Source organism: Pistacia vera, unplaced genomic scaffold, assembly GCF_008641045.1.
Source record: "Pistacia vera cultivar Batoury unplaced genomic scaffold, PisVer_v2 Contig236, whole genome shotgun sequence".
Taxonomy (NCBI): Eukaryota; Viridiplantae; Streptophyta; class Magnoliopsida; order Sapindales; family Anacardiaceae; genus Pistacia; species Pistacia vera.
This window is the reverse complement of record NW_022196042.1, coordinates 415,121-431,411: the sequence shown is the minus strand read 5'-3', so window position 1 is coordinate 431,411 and position 16,291 is coordinate 415,121.

Here is a 16,291-nt window from a genome sequence, read left to right as displayed (position 1 = left end):
GGCTTTGGGCATATACAATCTAAGTGTGTTAACACACTGAAAAAGAAGAAAGGTAAGACCATGGTTGCCACTTTGAGTGAGAGTGAGCATGATAAGAGTGATGATGATGATTCAGATGATGATGAAAATGTTCTTGCCTTCACCATGAACCAAGAAGATGGTAAGAATGAGGTTTCAGATGACGCTGTTGATATTTATGTTAAGCAACAAGAGACATATGATAAAATGTATGACTAATGGCTAAAGGCTGTGAAAAAGTTGCAATCTCTTGATATTGAGAATGCTACTTTGTTGAAGTAAAAGAAAGTCTTGTCTGAAAAGATTATTGTTCTTATTGCTAAACTAACTAAGGCTAAGGCCATCATTAATAAGTTGAATGTAGGTTCTCTTAAGCTTGATGAAGTCCTTGGTCAAGGAAAATCATTCAAAGATTGGTATGGTTTGGACTTCAGTCCCGGTGCTTGCATATCGAAAGCTGGTGCAAGCACGTTTATGAAGGCCACCGAAACTCTTGCTAAAGGTACTGCTGTGAGACAAGCTATAAAGGTATCAAAATTCATTCCTATCTGCCATTTTTGTAAAAGGAAAGGTCACATCAGACCCAAATGCTTCAAGTTTATTGCTTACTTGAAGAAAGTTCTTAAATACCATAGTTTTATTGCTAATGTAAATCATAATGCTAACAATGGTTTTTCTTCCAAAAGAATTTGGAAACCTAAGGCTAATGTGAACTGTTTTGTGTCTCATACCTCTTTGCTTACATTTCAAAATGATCTCTGGTATCTATATAATGGTTGTTCAAGGCATATGACAGGTAATAAATCCCTCTTGACTGAACTTGAATCGGTTGATAGTGGGCATGTCACTTATGGGGATGGAAAGAAAGGTAAAATTCTTGGCAAATGGTCAATTGTGCTTCCTCATTTTCCTATTTTGAAAGATGTCTTACTTGTTGATGGTTTGAAAGCTAATCTGATCAGTATTAATAAAATTTGTGACAAAAAATTTGTGGTTCAATTCTCAAAGGACAAGTGTCAAATTTTAAACGGTAAAGGTGTTTCTTTACTTGAGGGAAAAAGGTTAAATGACAATTTTTACTTGCTTTCTAACCGTGTGTCATGTTTTAGCTCAAAAATAGATTCCACAAACTTGTGGCATGAGAAACTTAGTCACATTAACTTCAAGGACTTGGTAAGACTTTCAAAAAATGAAGTGGTTAAAGGACTACCAAAACTTGAACCTCCAAAAGGTAATATGTGTGGTCCATGTCAACAAGGTAAGCAAACCAGAATATCTCACAAAACTTTATCTAATCTCAATTCCTCATGTGTTTTGGAATTACTTCATATGGATCTAATGGATCCTATGCAAATCGAGAGTTTAGGAGGTAAGAGCTATGTATTTGTTTGTGTTGATGATTTTTCAATATATGTTCGGGTTGACTTCTTGCATGAGAAATCTGATTCTTTCAATGCATTTCAAAAGTTAGCTAAAAGGTTGCTTGTTGAGAAGAGTTCCAAGGCTACAAAGATTGTGAGAATTAGGAGTGACCATGGTAAACAATTTGAGAATGCTGATTTTGCTAATTTTTGTGATTTGCAAGGCATATTCCATGAATTCTTAGCACCAAAAACACTACAGCAAAATGGTGTTGTGGAAAGGAAAAACGGAGTACTTCAAGAGATGGCTAGGGCGATGCTTAATGCCAATAAGCTTCCTACAAGACTTTGGGCCGAAGCTATCAACACGGCTTAGAATCCATTAATGTTATGTTTAGTGATACAGAAGATTTTTTTAGAATATTCATAAGAATGTGAAATTCATGACATATTTGCTCCTCGTGTGTCCACACAAGATGGTGTGAACACTTTCGAATCACTTGAACCTAGGCCTTCTTTAAATGTGTTGTCACCCACTTCTGGTGCTACAACATCTAAATCTACTCCATGCAAAGATTCATCCTCAGATTCATCATTGCAAAATGAAGGGATTGAGCTGGTTGTTGATCTTTATGATAAGAGTATTCAAAGAAGAAACCAAAGAAGAAAAGATCCACCAACGTGGGTTCAAAATGCTCATCCATCTTCGACCATGATTAGAGATCCAAATGAGATAATGGTTACAAGAAGAAGAAGACAAAATGAAATTAACCATCTTTGTTATGTGTCTCTTGCAGAACCGAAGAATGCCAAGCAAGGTTTAAAAGATGAAAATTGGATTGAGGCCATGCAAGAAGAATTAGAACAATTTGAAAGGAATGATGTGTACCAAATGGATATACTCAAGTTGAGGGAATCGACTTTGATGAAACCTTTGCTTCTGTTGCTCGACTTGAGTCAATCCGCTTATTGCTTGTTGTTGTCTGTTGCCTCAAGATAAAATTGTTCCAAATGGTGTGAAAAGTGTCTTTGTGAATGGAATGCTCACTGAAGTGTATATTAAACAATCGATTGGTTTTCAAGACCCCCACAAACATAGTCATGTGTTTAGATTGAAGAAAGCACTTTATGTGTAGAAACAAGCCCCACAAGCCTGGTATGAAAGGTTGACAACTTTCCTTCTTGAGCATAACTATGAACGAGGTAATGCCAACAAAACCCTCTTTATCAAGCATGCTAACAATGAAATCTTGTGTGCACAGATTTATGTTGATGATATTGTGTTTGGTTCTACATCTCATTCACATGCACTTGAATTCATTAGTTTGATAAAAAATGAGTTTGAGATGAGTGTGGTTGGGGAGTTGAAAATGTTTCTTAGACTTCAAATTAAACAAATGGATAATGGCATGTTTGTTTCCCAATCAAAGTATGCTAGAAACATGTTGAAAAGATTTTGTCTAGAGAATGCAAAGCATGCTAGAACCCCTATGAGGGCTACCCTTAAACTGTCCAAAGATGAACATGGTAAAAAAGTTTAGAATAAGATATACCAAAGCATGATAGGAAGTCTTCTTTACTTGACTGCAAGCCGACTTGATATTTGTTTTAGAGTTGGTGTTTGAGCTAGATTTCAATCTAACCCTTCTGAGTTGCATTTGAATGCAGTGAAAATAATCATGACATATGTTTCAAGTACGTGTGATTTTGGTCTTTGATACTCATTTGATTCTAACAATCGTTTGGTTAAACACAATGATGCGGATTGGGCAGGAAGTTTGGATAATCGAAAGAGTACTTCAGGTGGATGTTTCTACCTTGGAAACAATCTTGTCATTTGGTATAGCAAGAAGCAAAATGCAATCTCCTTATCCACTGCCGAGGCTAAGTACATTGTTGTAGAGAGTTGTTGCACTCAAATTTTACGGTTAAAGCAAATGTTGAATGGTTATGGTGTTAATCAAGATTGTGTGACTATTTTTTGTGATAACACGAGTGTCATTAACATCTCTAAGAATCCAGTCCAACATTCTAGGACTAAGCACATTGACATAAGACATCATTTCCTTAGAGAGTTAGTTGAGGAGAACTTCATTGCACTTGCTCATGTGAACACAAAATCCCAATTGGCTGATTTATTTACAAAAACACTTGACTTTGATATTTTGTTTTCTTAAGGAAGTCCATTAGACTGCTTCAACTTGAGTAGTTTTTTCATTTCTATTGATGACTAAAGCATGAACATGCTACTTTTATTTTTGTTTGTCAAGGTCTTTGATATGTGCTAGCACTCTAATTGTCACTTGTTTTCTCTTATATGTGTGCTAACTCTAGTATGTTGTGTCCACTGAGACTCTCTCTATAACATGACCTTATCTCATCATGAGTTATTTGTCCATTCTTGTCACCATTATGAAAGAGCTACCTTGCTTGAAGTGTGAAAGTTATTTTGAGTAATTTTATGATTTTTCGAGACCCCTATATCTTGGAAAATCTACCATTAAGAGGATTATCTTCTTGCAAGTGTGAAAGCTACATTTTGGTTATGTTTTTGAGAGTTAATTGCCTCTTGTTCAGTGTGAAAAGAAATTAATCAAAAAAAAAAATTTGTAGCGCATAAGGGAAGGGGGAGTTTCTCTTGCAAAAATTATTTGACCAATGTATCATTTAACCCCCCTTGAGGACACTACCACACACTTAGACAAGCTCTTGTTACTTTATCTCTCTTGTGTGTGGTTAAGGAAGTGTTGTTTTGATCGCATTATGTTGACAACTTGCTATGAGTTATTGTGCCTTTTAAGATTGAAAAATTGATATATTAGGATGTTTTGCACAGATTGACTGTCTTGACCTTAAAAAATTCACGTGAAACATTTCATCATTTTATTTTATTATTTTATTATTATTATTATTATTATTATTATTATTATTATTATTATTATTATTTTGCTTTTAAAATTGTTCAATAAAGTATAGTTTTTTGAAAATTTCTAATGTTCTTTTGGGATGTTGTGTGCTCACACGATTGCCTATGTACACTCACTTAGGATAGAGTTCTATTTTTGGTATAACTCTCTTTAGGGCTTCAAAATCACCACCTGCCATAAATTCTTGCCCTAATATTTTTCACGTCAGTCTTCAGTTTCTAAACCCTATTACGCTGCTTGTTTTCTCTATTCTTCACGATTTTTTCTCAAATCTTTCTCTGATTTTTTTTGTTTTCTCACATGGATTCAAGAAAAAAAGCAATTGAAAACCCAAAAAGGAAGGCCATGGAGGAACCACTCAAAAAGGGTTTTCAATACCTGAAGAAATCCAGCTGCCATAAGAAAAAGCCAACGAAAGAACAAACCCCACCGGAGTCTGATTCTGCCACTCCAAAGGAGTCATGTGAGGAAGAAACTAGCTGTTCATCCTCACCTGTCTCCTCCCTATTTCTAGTGATCACCAAGACTCTATGTGCTCATCGGAGAATTCTGCCCTTGCCTCACCTGAAAAGTCACCAGAAAAATCCCCTTCGACATCCAACAATGCCTCAAACAACACTCCAGTTGCCACTCTCAAATCTCGCAAGGTTGCTCTTGCGAAAACTGCTCCATCAAAGCCTCTGACTCCAGTAGAGATGGCGAAGAAGGAAGGGAAGGCAATCATGGAAGAGACTCCAACTGGTAAAATCTCTCCTTTTCTTTTGCCTACTACTGAGGTTAGATTTAAGAGCCACATTGTCAAAAAGACAATTGTGAGCAAGGCAAATGTTAGGTTAGATGGTTTTGATGAGTTTCATGCCACGATGAAGAGAAGAAAATGGCTTAATATTGTCTCTGGTCTGATTGTACCCATTCAAACTCTTGTTCAAGAATTTTATGCCAATTTTGGCCTTGATAATGCTAAACCAGACTTTAATGTGCATAATGATAGAGTTTACGTTAAAGGTCGTTGGTTTCTTTTCAATGAAAATGTTGTTAGGGATGTTCTAGGTCTAAAAAAGATTAAGAAGAATTTTGATTTGACTAGTTTGGAATTAGACAAAATTGCTAAGGTTATAACTGGTGGTTCAATTGCTATCGGCCTAGTACACTCACACCCTTTTACCGGTTGTTGTTTAAGATTTCATTAACAAACTAGTCTCCCTCAATGCATAATTCCACTATTAGACCATAAAGAGCTCAACTTTTATATGGGATTGCACAATGGAAGAAAATCAACTTAGCCACATTGATTTTCACAAATGTTAGGGTGATTGCACAATCCACTCATGCTCTCCAAATTTTACCTTTCCTTCCCTAATTTACAATATCATCTCCACCTACAAACCAAAATTTTATGAAGTAGAACCCTTGTTGAAGATAAAGATTGTCATCAAGAAGTCTTTTCGACAACCATCAAGGAACATTCCTTCTACCTCCTTGGGTCAACACTCTATGAATAACACTTGGCAGTCCAAGCTTTTTGTTGCTATGTAGGACTTGGAGACTTCCATGGAGAATGTTCTCCAATATGTGATGAAAATTCATCTTTCTTTCAGTGCTTGAATGAACAAAATGGAGTCTAAAATGAAGAAAGCAAAAGAAGAAGAATCCTACTTCCTCTACCCAGATTGAACCTATTACTGATCAAAATGAGGTTCCTCTTGCTGCTCTTGTTGTTCCTATTGCCCCTACTGTTCCTCCTACTCCTATCATGTCTGTTGAAGATCCTATTAACTGTCATTCAAGAAGAAAAAGCTGCTCATGAAGAAGAGGACAAACCTGAAGATGCAGTTGCTCAAGACAAGGCACAACACTCTAAAGAACATGAAGCTTCCCATGTGCACACTGGAGATGTCCCTTTTTCTCCTGTCAAAGAGAAAACCCCTCCAGTCCAAGATGAATCCTTTCATGAATCTATTGACATCTCCTCTGCTGCTGTTCCAAATGTTCAAGTGGAGGACTCTCATGTCACCATCATTGCTCCTCTGAAGAATGGGTCAAGAGGAAAGCTCACCGCACATCGGTACCCTCTCGAAAGTCTTCAAGACTTATGAACAAAGAGGGGGAGTAAGCATTATGGGGGAGTGAATATTTTAATTTTTTTTTTGTTTTTTTTTTTCATTATTGCTAAACTGTGAACTGTTTTGTTGTTATCTCTCCATGGGGGAGTTATTTATTTTTTTGCTGTTTTTGTTATGTTTTTGCAGAACTTTTTAGTTATCTTATCTTGATATTTTATTGGCTAATCTTGTGTTCATACTTGTGTTGCTTTTGGTTCTTTTTGTTTGTATGTTTGTTTCTTGCAAATTTGCAAGTTTGATTGGTTCATTGAAATAGGTTTGCACTTGATCTCTTTAGTAATGTTCTTTGTTCATAAGTTTGACAAAGGGGGAGAATGTAGAATATTCATATTTGTCGAACTTATGAGTTGTGTGTGCACTGTAACGCCCCACTTGAGGTACGTAGTTGTTGTTTCTTCTTTTACTCTTATTTGAGTTGGTTTCCTGGTATTATTGTTTGATTGAGTGTTGTGTTGAATGCTTGCCCTGAAATTTGTTGAAAATAGAAGAAGTTGAGTGTGCCAAACTTCGCCGTGGCGAAGAGGTGTTGAAACCACGGGAAACTCTCTGGACAGTTTCGCCGCGGCGACAGGCCGACCAAAATGTTTGTTAAGTTTTTTGATATTTTCTTCCCTAAGGGCAATTTGACCATTCTACCCCTAATTAGCAGGAAAAATGGGGAGCAAAATGTAAGGATTTTTCATGGAGAATATGTTGATATGGGGGTGTGTTTGCAATGAATCAAATGATATAGATAGAATTCGCAAAGAAGAGTAAGGGCAAAATGGGAATGCTTGTGTATAAATTTCATTAAAAGGAATTAAGACTTAGCAAACCCTTCATTCTTCTTCTCTAACGCAACTCTCCTCTCTTGCTTCCTCTCAACTTCTCTTTCTTTTGATCAAGGAGTTTCAAAGGGCTTTTGGAGTGATTTGGGCTAGAAAAACAACCTAAGGCTTCCTAAGGTAAGGATTCTTACTTTGGTTGTGAAGCTTTGTGAGTTTTAGTATATATTGAATATTGAGGGTTTTTGTTCTTTTGTTTAAGAGTAGAGAAAAAGTCAAGTAAACCAAGTGAAAGGAAGAGTTAGTGAAGTCTCTCCATAACAAGGTAAGTAAATCCCAACCCAAGTTGAGATTTAAGAATTTTCTTGATTAGGGTTTTGATAGCAATGATGTATGTATATGATATACATGATATATGCCATATTATTGAGGCTTAAATAGAGATTTCTAGTGCTTTGTGATTGTTTATACCTTTCAAATATAAGAAATGAGTTGTGGGTTGGAAATGTAGTTTGAGATGGAATTGAAGGGGTATTGTGGAACCCTTTTGGAAGTGTCTTGCTTTGGCAGGTTTTGTGGCTATGTGAGGGGGTTTCTCCCCATTTTGGATGGTTAGAGAAAGATTTAGAATTATTGTTATAGTAGAGTTTTATGATGCACTTGAGTTGTTTGATGAAATGCCTAATAGAGGTTTGAGTATGAGTAGTGAACCTTAATTCTTGCAACATTGCATGTTGGTATTTCATAAGTGCATTAGTGGAGATGAACCATCCATAGGCATTAATTGTGCATTGAGAAGTGACCTAAGAAAGAGTAGGAAACTTTGTGTATGCACTTGCTCTATGAGTAGAGAACTTTGTGGATGCAACTACTCTAAGGGTAGAGAGAATGAGAAGTGCTAGAGTAGAGTGAATGAGAAGAGTATTAGAAATGGGTTGATGCTTTGTGATCATCACCCGACAGTTATGAGAATCGGGTTGATGCTTTGTGATCACCACCCGAATAGCCATTAGAAATGGGTTGATGCTTTGTGATCATCACCCGATAGGTATTAGAAACGGGTGGATGCTTTGTGACCATCACCCGGTTAGTTATTAGAAAAGGGGTTGATGCTTTGTGATCATCACCCGATATTTATTAGAAATGGGTTGATGCTTTGTGATCATCACCCGACAGTGATTAGGAACGGGTTAATGCTTGGTGATCGTTACCCGAAAGTCATGAGGAACGGGTAGGTGCTATGTGGTCTCCACCCGATAGTTACGAAAACCGGGTAGGTGCTTCGTGATCCCCACTCGGTAGTCACTAAGAACGGGTTGGTGCTGTGTGAATTCCACCCGATAGTCATGAAGAGTGAGATGGTGCTGTGTGAACGCCATCCGGCCGTACCTCCGGTAAGATGAGGCCATGACGTTTAGTAGGAAACAACAGAAAGTGTGAGGAAAGAATTAAGAGTAATACATACGGGGATAGACAGATAGAGGGTTTTACTTACTGAGCATTATTTTGTGCTCACCCCGTTATTTTTCCTTTGTGGATGCAGGATCTAGGTGATGATGCAGTCGAAGGGGCGTCGGCAAGCGAAGAGCAATAGCTACACTGTTTCCCCTGTTTCGTCTTTTAAAATGATGTTTTGTAAACAATATTCTTGTGTATAAAAGACATATGACTTATAATGAAAAGAAAGTTTTTGGGCCCAACTTTCTATTGTTATTATGCATGCATTATACTAGTTTACAGTAGTTGTTACATGCACAACAGTTATGTGTGCACACTAGTTGCCAATCTTATGATTTGGCTTGTTTTCTTTGTCGTGTGTGCACATCAGTTTTGCGTGCAAACTGGTTGCCAGACTTGTGTCTTGGCTTGGTTTGTTTCAAGTGTGTGTGCACAACAGTTTGTGCTTACACTCCCACTGCAGATATTTGCAACCCAACACGAGTTGCATGTCTAATAAAGTGAAAAAATATTGTTTATCTTTGTCTCTTACTTTTTAGGGCCTTTTACATGTTTCATAGTATCCTTAAGTGGTCCTAGGTTATAAAGTTTCTTTTCCAAATTTTTTTTTGTGGTCCAAACCAAAAGAAGGAATACTTTCCTTATTTGGACAAACATGGGTCATCCCCTTGTTGGCTGACGTGGCATATATGTGTTGAGCAAGAAACCCTACACTATATATCATCTCATCTTGCATCTTTGAATCCAACCTTTTGATCTTTTATTTTATTGTACTTTGAAATTTCTTAGAGTATTCTTTCTCTTAAGGTTCATAGGTTCATTTCCATTATGTGCCAGAACCTCACCATATCATTCATTGACTTGATGGCTCTTGGAACGTGGTTCCTTTGCTAATGCTGGTGCGTGGAGTGAGTGCTTGAATCTGGGTGGTTCACAAGCTATTCTCGGTGTGTTCCCGGCATGAAGAAGGTCCAATGAGTTGCTACACGTTAAGGATTTAGAGTGTGGTGCTAAGTGTAAAATTGAACAGAGAGTTCTTTTTGCTATATCTTAGATCAACTTTGAACATTATGAAACTTGTAAAGAAAAGTTTTTTAGGTTTTAATTCTTCATTAATTTTAAAAAAGATACAAGACTCTTTTTATAGAGATTTACATTAGAGAAAAAATAAAAAAGAAAAAAACTAACTATACAAAACCTATAGCTGTACAATAAGATAACTACAACCTGATTTTTAAGGAAAGACAATAATCTTCTAACAATACAAAATATATAGCAAATCCCACAAATAACCTGGTCATTATTTATCTAGATTTTCTGTGATTTCCAACACTCCCCCTCAAGCTGGTTTGAAAATATCTTCCATAGCCAGCTTGCCAATCAACCTTGCGAATTGTTGCTTTGGTAATCCCTTAGTAAGTATGTCAGCAACCTGATCGATGGTAGGAATGTAAGGCATACACACCAGACCATTATCTAATTTTTCCTTAATGAAGTGTTTGTTAATTTCAACATGTTTGGTTCTATCATGGAGTACTGGATTATAAGCAATAGTAATGGTAGTTTTATTGTCACAGTAAACTTTCATAATCAGCGGGTTGGTAGCCTTTAGTTCTTCCAATAGTTTTTTTACCCACAAAACTTCACAAATCCCATGAGCAACTACTATAAACTCTACCTCTGCACTACTTCTAGCCACTACATTCTGCTTCTTACTCCACCAAGTAACCAAATTACCTCCAACAAAGGTGCAATACCTAGAAGTTGATCTTCTATCTATTTTACTCCTAACCCAATCTGCATCTGTGTAAGCTTCAACTTGAAGATTCCCATGATTTTTAAATAGAAGTCATTTTCCTGGAGTTCCTTTTAAGTATCTTAATATTCTATAAACAACATCAAAGTGTTCCTTTCCAGGTGCGTGCATAAACTGACTTACCATGTTGACTACAAAGGCTATATTAGGATGAGTGTGAGAAAGGTAAACCAGTCTGCCAACTAGCTGTTAAAACTTTTCTTTGTCGATTATTTATTCAGGCTTGGCAGGATGAATTTTTAAGTTGGATTCTATGGGTGTCTTAGCCGCTTTACACCCTAGCAAACCTGTTTCCCGTAGGAAATCAAGCATATATATCCATTGAGAAATAAATATCCCTCCCTTAGACCTAGCGAATTCCATACCAAGGAAGTACTTTAGTATACCCAAGTCTTAAATCTCAAATTCATGTGCAAGAACCATCTTTAATCTTTCAAGTTCAGCATAGTCATCCTTTAATATTATGTCATCTACATAAACAATTGAAATCGCAATTTTCCCATCACTTGAGTGTTTAAAAAAAAAAGTGTGATCAGCTTGGCTTTGATAGTAACCCTAACCTTTTACAGCTTTCTCATATCGCTCAAACCAAGTTCTAGGGGATTGTTTAAGACCGTACAAAGATTTCTTCAATCTACATACCTTCTCACTTTCTAGTTTACCTTCAAATCCGGGTGGTAACTTCATAAATACCTCCTCTTCCAAATCTCCATTTAAGAAGGCATTCTTCACATCTAACTGGTGTAAAGGCCAATTAGAATGTACCACAAGAGCAAGTAAGGTACGGATTGGGTTAATTTTGGCTACTGGTGCAAATGTTTCTTCGTAGTCAATTCCAAAAGTCTGTGTGAATCCCTTGGCTACTAGTCGTGCTTTGTATCTTTCTACACTACCATCTGTTTTGCTTTTAACTGTAAACACCCATTTACAACCCACAATTTCTTTTTCTAGGTAAATCAATAATTTCCCAAATACCATTTTTTTTGAAGAGCCTCCATCTCTTCTAGAACTGCTAACTTCCAATATAGGTGGTCTAGGGCTTCCTAGATATCTCTTGGAACAAATAGGTGAGAAATATTAGAAGTAAATGCCTTATGATTTTGTGAGAGTTTATGGTAAGATAGATACTTGGCAATGGGATGTTTAGTGCATGTTCGTACACCTTTTCTAATTGCTATAGGAACATCAAGATCTGACAGAGGTACAAAAGTAGGAATAATTGAGAGAGTACCTAGACCTTGAGAGTTTGGAGATGATGGTTGGCCCTACTGAAGGTTGTTAGGATGATTCCCCCTATTAGGATGAAATTTTGATCTAGTATAAACATGAAGCTCACAAGGCGAGGGATTATCCTATAGTATTTCTCCCCCTGTTTGTGGTATACTGATGTCTGGCAATGGTAGATTAAGATTCTCTTCTCTTTCACTATTTAAAACTCCTATTTCATGTTCTATTTCAACATTGGTTATAGGTGTAGGTTTTGGTTCACTTTCTATACTAATTATGGGTAAAGTTTGCCACAAAAGATCTTCAGTACCATTCTCCCCCTAAAGAGAGATTTAGTCAAAAAAAAAAAAAAAAAAAAACAAAAAAAGGAGTAGTTTCTAGAAAAGAGGCATCCATACTAATATGGAATTTTTTTTTTTTTTTTGTTTCGGGATTAAAATATTTGTACCCTTTTTTGTTTGGAGCATATCCTAGAAACACACATTTTTCAGCTTTAGGATCAAGTTTAGATCGAAGATGGCTTGGTATATGGACAAAGACAGTGTAGCCAAATATCTTAAGGGGCAAATCTGAAGTTAACCGAGTATTGGGAAAAAAAAAATTTGAGACACTGTAAAGGTGTCACATAATTTAAAACACATGTAGGCATTTTATTAATGAGGTAGCAAGTAGTTAAAATAGATCACCCCATAAATATTTTGGAACATGCATAGAAAATAGTAAAGCCCTGCCAACTTCAAGTAAGTGATGATTTTTACGTTCTGCAATGCCATTTTGTTGAGGAGTATGCCTACAAGTAGACTGATGTTGAATGCCTTTTTCTTTCAAAAAACCACTTAAATATTCATTGAAATATTCTGTACCATTATCACTTCTAAATATGCTAATTTGTGTTTGAAATTGATTTTCAACCATGTGATAAAATTCTTTAAATAGTTGTCCAACTTTAGATTTAGCACTCATTAAATAAACCCAACAATGTCTTGTATGATCATCGATAAAAGTCACAAACCATTTTTTTCCAAATAAAATAGTAATTTTTGAGGAACCCCAAACATCACTATGAATTAAGTAAAATAGTTTTGATGCACAATAAGGTTTTAATGCATACGAAATTTGATGACTTTTTGATAAATGACAAGTTTCACAAGTAAAGGAGGTATAATCCAAACCTTTAAACAAACTAGGAAACAAATGTTTTAAATATGAAAAACTAGGGTGCCTTAACCTAAGATGCTAGAACATTATTTGATCACGCGTAGGGATTGAACTAATACTACCACTTAAACCCTGAGCTTGTTTATTGTTGAGAAAGTTGTCATCAAAATAGTAGAGAACATCCAACATCCCAGCACTGCCAATCACCATCCCCGAGTTCTAGTCCTGAAATTCACAGTAGGAGTCAAAAAAGACAACACAACAATTAGAATCTCGTGATAGTTTGCTTACAGACAACAAATTACAAGTGAGTTTAGGGACATGGAGAACATATTTCAATTCAATTTTCTTAGATATTTTAATGGAACCTTTTTCCTGCAATGGGAGAGAGGTTGTCATATGTAATTCTGAATTTTTTATTACCAGGACACGGGAAATATGATTTAAACAGATTAGAGACACTAGTCATGTGATTAGAGGCAGCAGAATCAATAATCCATGGTGCAGAAGGAAAAAACATAGAATGGGCACTAGAAATTCTACTTGATTGGGCAAGAGAACCTATAGGATTACCAGATTGCGGATTGGAGTTTAGTAGCTGAAGAAGTTGATCCACCTGTGCTTTGCTCAGAAACATTGGCTGTGGCAGATTTTTTTCCAATAAGTAGGTTTCCTCTCAGTAGGTTTCCCATGAAGTTTCCAGCAGGTTTCACAAGTATGGCGTGGCTTATTACAATAATCACACCATACTCAGGGTTTGTCATCATTCCTTCACTGGTTATAATAGGATTGATTTGCAACAGCTGCATTGGCTAAGGTCGAGTTCTCAATGGGACCACTAGTCCCTTTTTGCCCAGCATCACACTTTGACGACTTTCTTCACGCCTAACTTTAGAAAAAAACCTCGCTGATTGAGGGAAGAGGTTGCCTTCCAATGATATGACCCCTAACTTCATCAAACTCTTCATTAAGGCTAGCCAAGAAGTTGAAAATTCTTGTACTCTCAACCATCTTTTTGTAGTGATTGCAATCATCATTATTGTGCCATTCATAGTCATTGAATAGATCAATGTCCTACCATAATCCTCTAAGAATATTGAAGTATTTAGTGACACTGTTATCTCCTTGACGAATATCACTAAGTTTTAACTGCAACTCGTAGATTGGGGATTGATTACCAAGGTCAGAGTACATCTGACAAATATTATCCCAAAGTTCCTTGGCAGTAGGATAGCACATATAGTTAGAACTAATCTTCTCTTCAATAGTATTCACTAGTCATGCCATGATCATTGAGTTCTCAGCATCCCATGTTACATATGCTAGGTCTGTTTTTTCAAGAGCCTTAGTTTCACTAGTTAGGTAACCAATCTTGCCTCTCCCTTGAATATATAACCTAATAGATTGACACCACCATAGAAAATTTCCTTCTTTCAGACGAATGGTAGTAATTTGGATAGAATGAGATTCAGAATGGGGTATTTTAGGTGAAGTAGTTTTTGTGGCAACAGCATGAGAGGATTTGGGTGACACATCAGACTTGATGCCCAAAGTTGGGTCAATATGAGAGAATTTAGGTGATACATCAGACATGATGCTAAAAATTTGGGTGAAGTTGGTAACAAAGAGGAGAAAACAAAAAATTCAAGGGTTATAGGAAGATGAATATTACCAACCAAAAAAACCTAGCTTTGCTACCATATGAAACTCGTAAAGAAGAGTTTTTTAGGTTTTAATTCTTCATTAATTTTGAAAAATATACAAGACTCTTTTTATAGAGTTTTACATTAGAGAGGAAAAAAAAAAAAAAAGGAAAAAAACTAACTATAGAAAACCTACAGCTGTACAATAAGATAACTACAACCTGATTTTTAAGGAAAGACAATAATCTCCTAATAATACAAAATATATAGCAAATCCCCCAAATAATTTGGTCATTATCTGTCTAGAGTTTCTGTGACTTCCAACAAACATTATCTTGTAATGTGTTTTTAACCTAGTGGATTGCTTCGATCTAGACGAGGTTGCATGGATGTAGGCTAAAGTGGATTTAGCCGAACCATGTATATGTTGGTGTGCTTTACATTTACCGCTTGTTATTATTTGTGATTCGTTTTGACTTGACTTGTTTAATCAACTTGGTATTATTTCTGCTACACTTAAAATGGGTAACCATACACTAATGTGAGTTAACCAATAACTTACTCTCCCAACAACATTCTTTTAAGAGGATTTAATCTGAATTGATGAAAGTAAAATGTGTGAGGTTTTGAGCTTTGTTATAAAATTTTGTGAATATGTGCGAAAGAACTAGTTGGGGGTTGTTGTGTGGGAAAAGGGGGAAATTTGGTGATATCATTGCTTCCTAAGTTATATTTTAAAAAAAAAAATTACTAAAAATATAAAAATAATAAAAAAAAGAAGAAGAAAAGACAAAAAGGGAAGAAAAAAAGGAATAATAAGGAAGTATTACAAAGGTACATATTCAATTGTGGTTGGCAAGAGTGAAGCAACATTTGTAAAAAAATAAATAAATAATAAGGGGTTCTGGGTTTAAGAGAGTAAGTTGTTTTGAGTGATTGTGTTCTTTGAATTGTAAGATTATTCCTCTTAATTGCTTGGATCCCTTCCGTTCTTTCATAACCCAATACCTTGGCCTAATGATATAAGCTTAATGAAATTCTAATGATATAAAGTTATGCGTTTGTTCTATATTAGTGGAGAGTGATCTGAAAAAAGTAGGCCTATGGAGTTGTGTTTTCAAAGTTTTCATATTTATGGGATCAAATTTTTTTTTTTTTTTCTCTTTGGAAATTGCATATGAAACCATCTCTAGGGCTAGGATTGACGGTTTGTGGTAAGACTATGTGGTTGAGAATTGAGAATGAAGATGAGATTGATGTTTAGGGTGTTCCTAGATGGGGGGTAATCATTGCTTATTCTTTTTGCTATATATTTATGCTTTGTATGAGACACACTTATTGCTTAATCCATGAATTTTTTATTTTGTACATATGTGTGTTAGGACTTGTAGGATGCTTATGGGTAACATCGTTAAAAACCCTCACGAGACTATAACTCATCAACTAGGGGGACCTAGGGGTTTAAAGGTTTATTGCATACACTAAATGCAATCGTGATAACCTATGGAAGTGGTTTAGCATAGTTTAGTTATGTTAGATTTTATTTTTTATATCGCTTTCATTGCTAGGGACTAGCAATAAGCTAGTTGGGGGTTGTGATGAGTGTTGGAAATACATATTTATTTAGTGATTTGGGGGTGAAACTGTAAGGAATTTAAGGTTTAATGCATGATTTATGATGTGATTTCTTACTTGTTTTGTTATCTTTCAAAATCACGGGTGTTGTGTGTATTTTCAGGCGTTTAGCTGCAAAAAGATGGATTATTCGTGCTTGTATTGGTGTTCGGATATCTTGG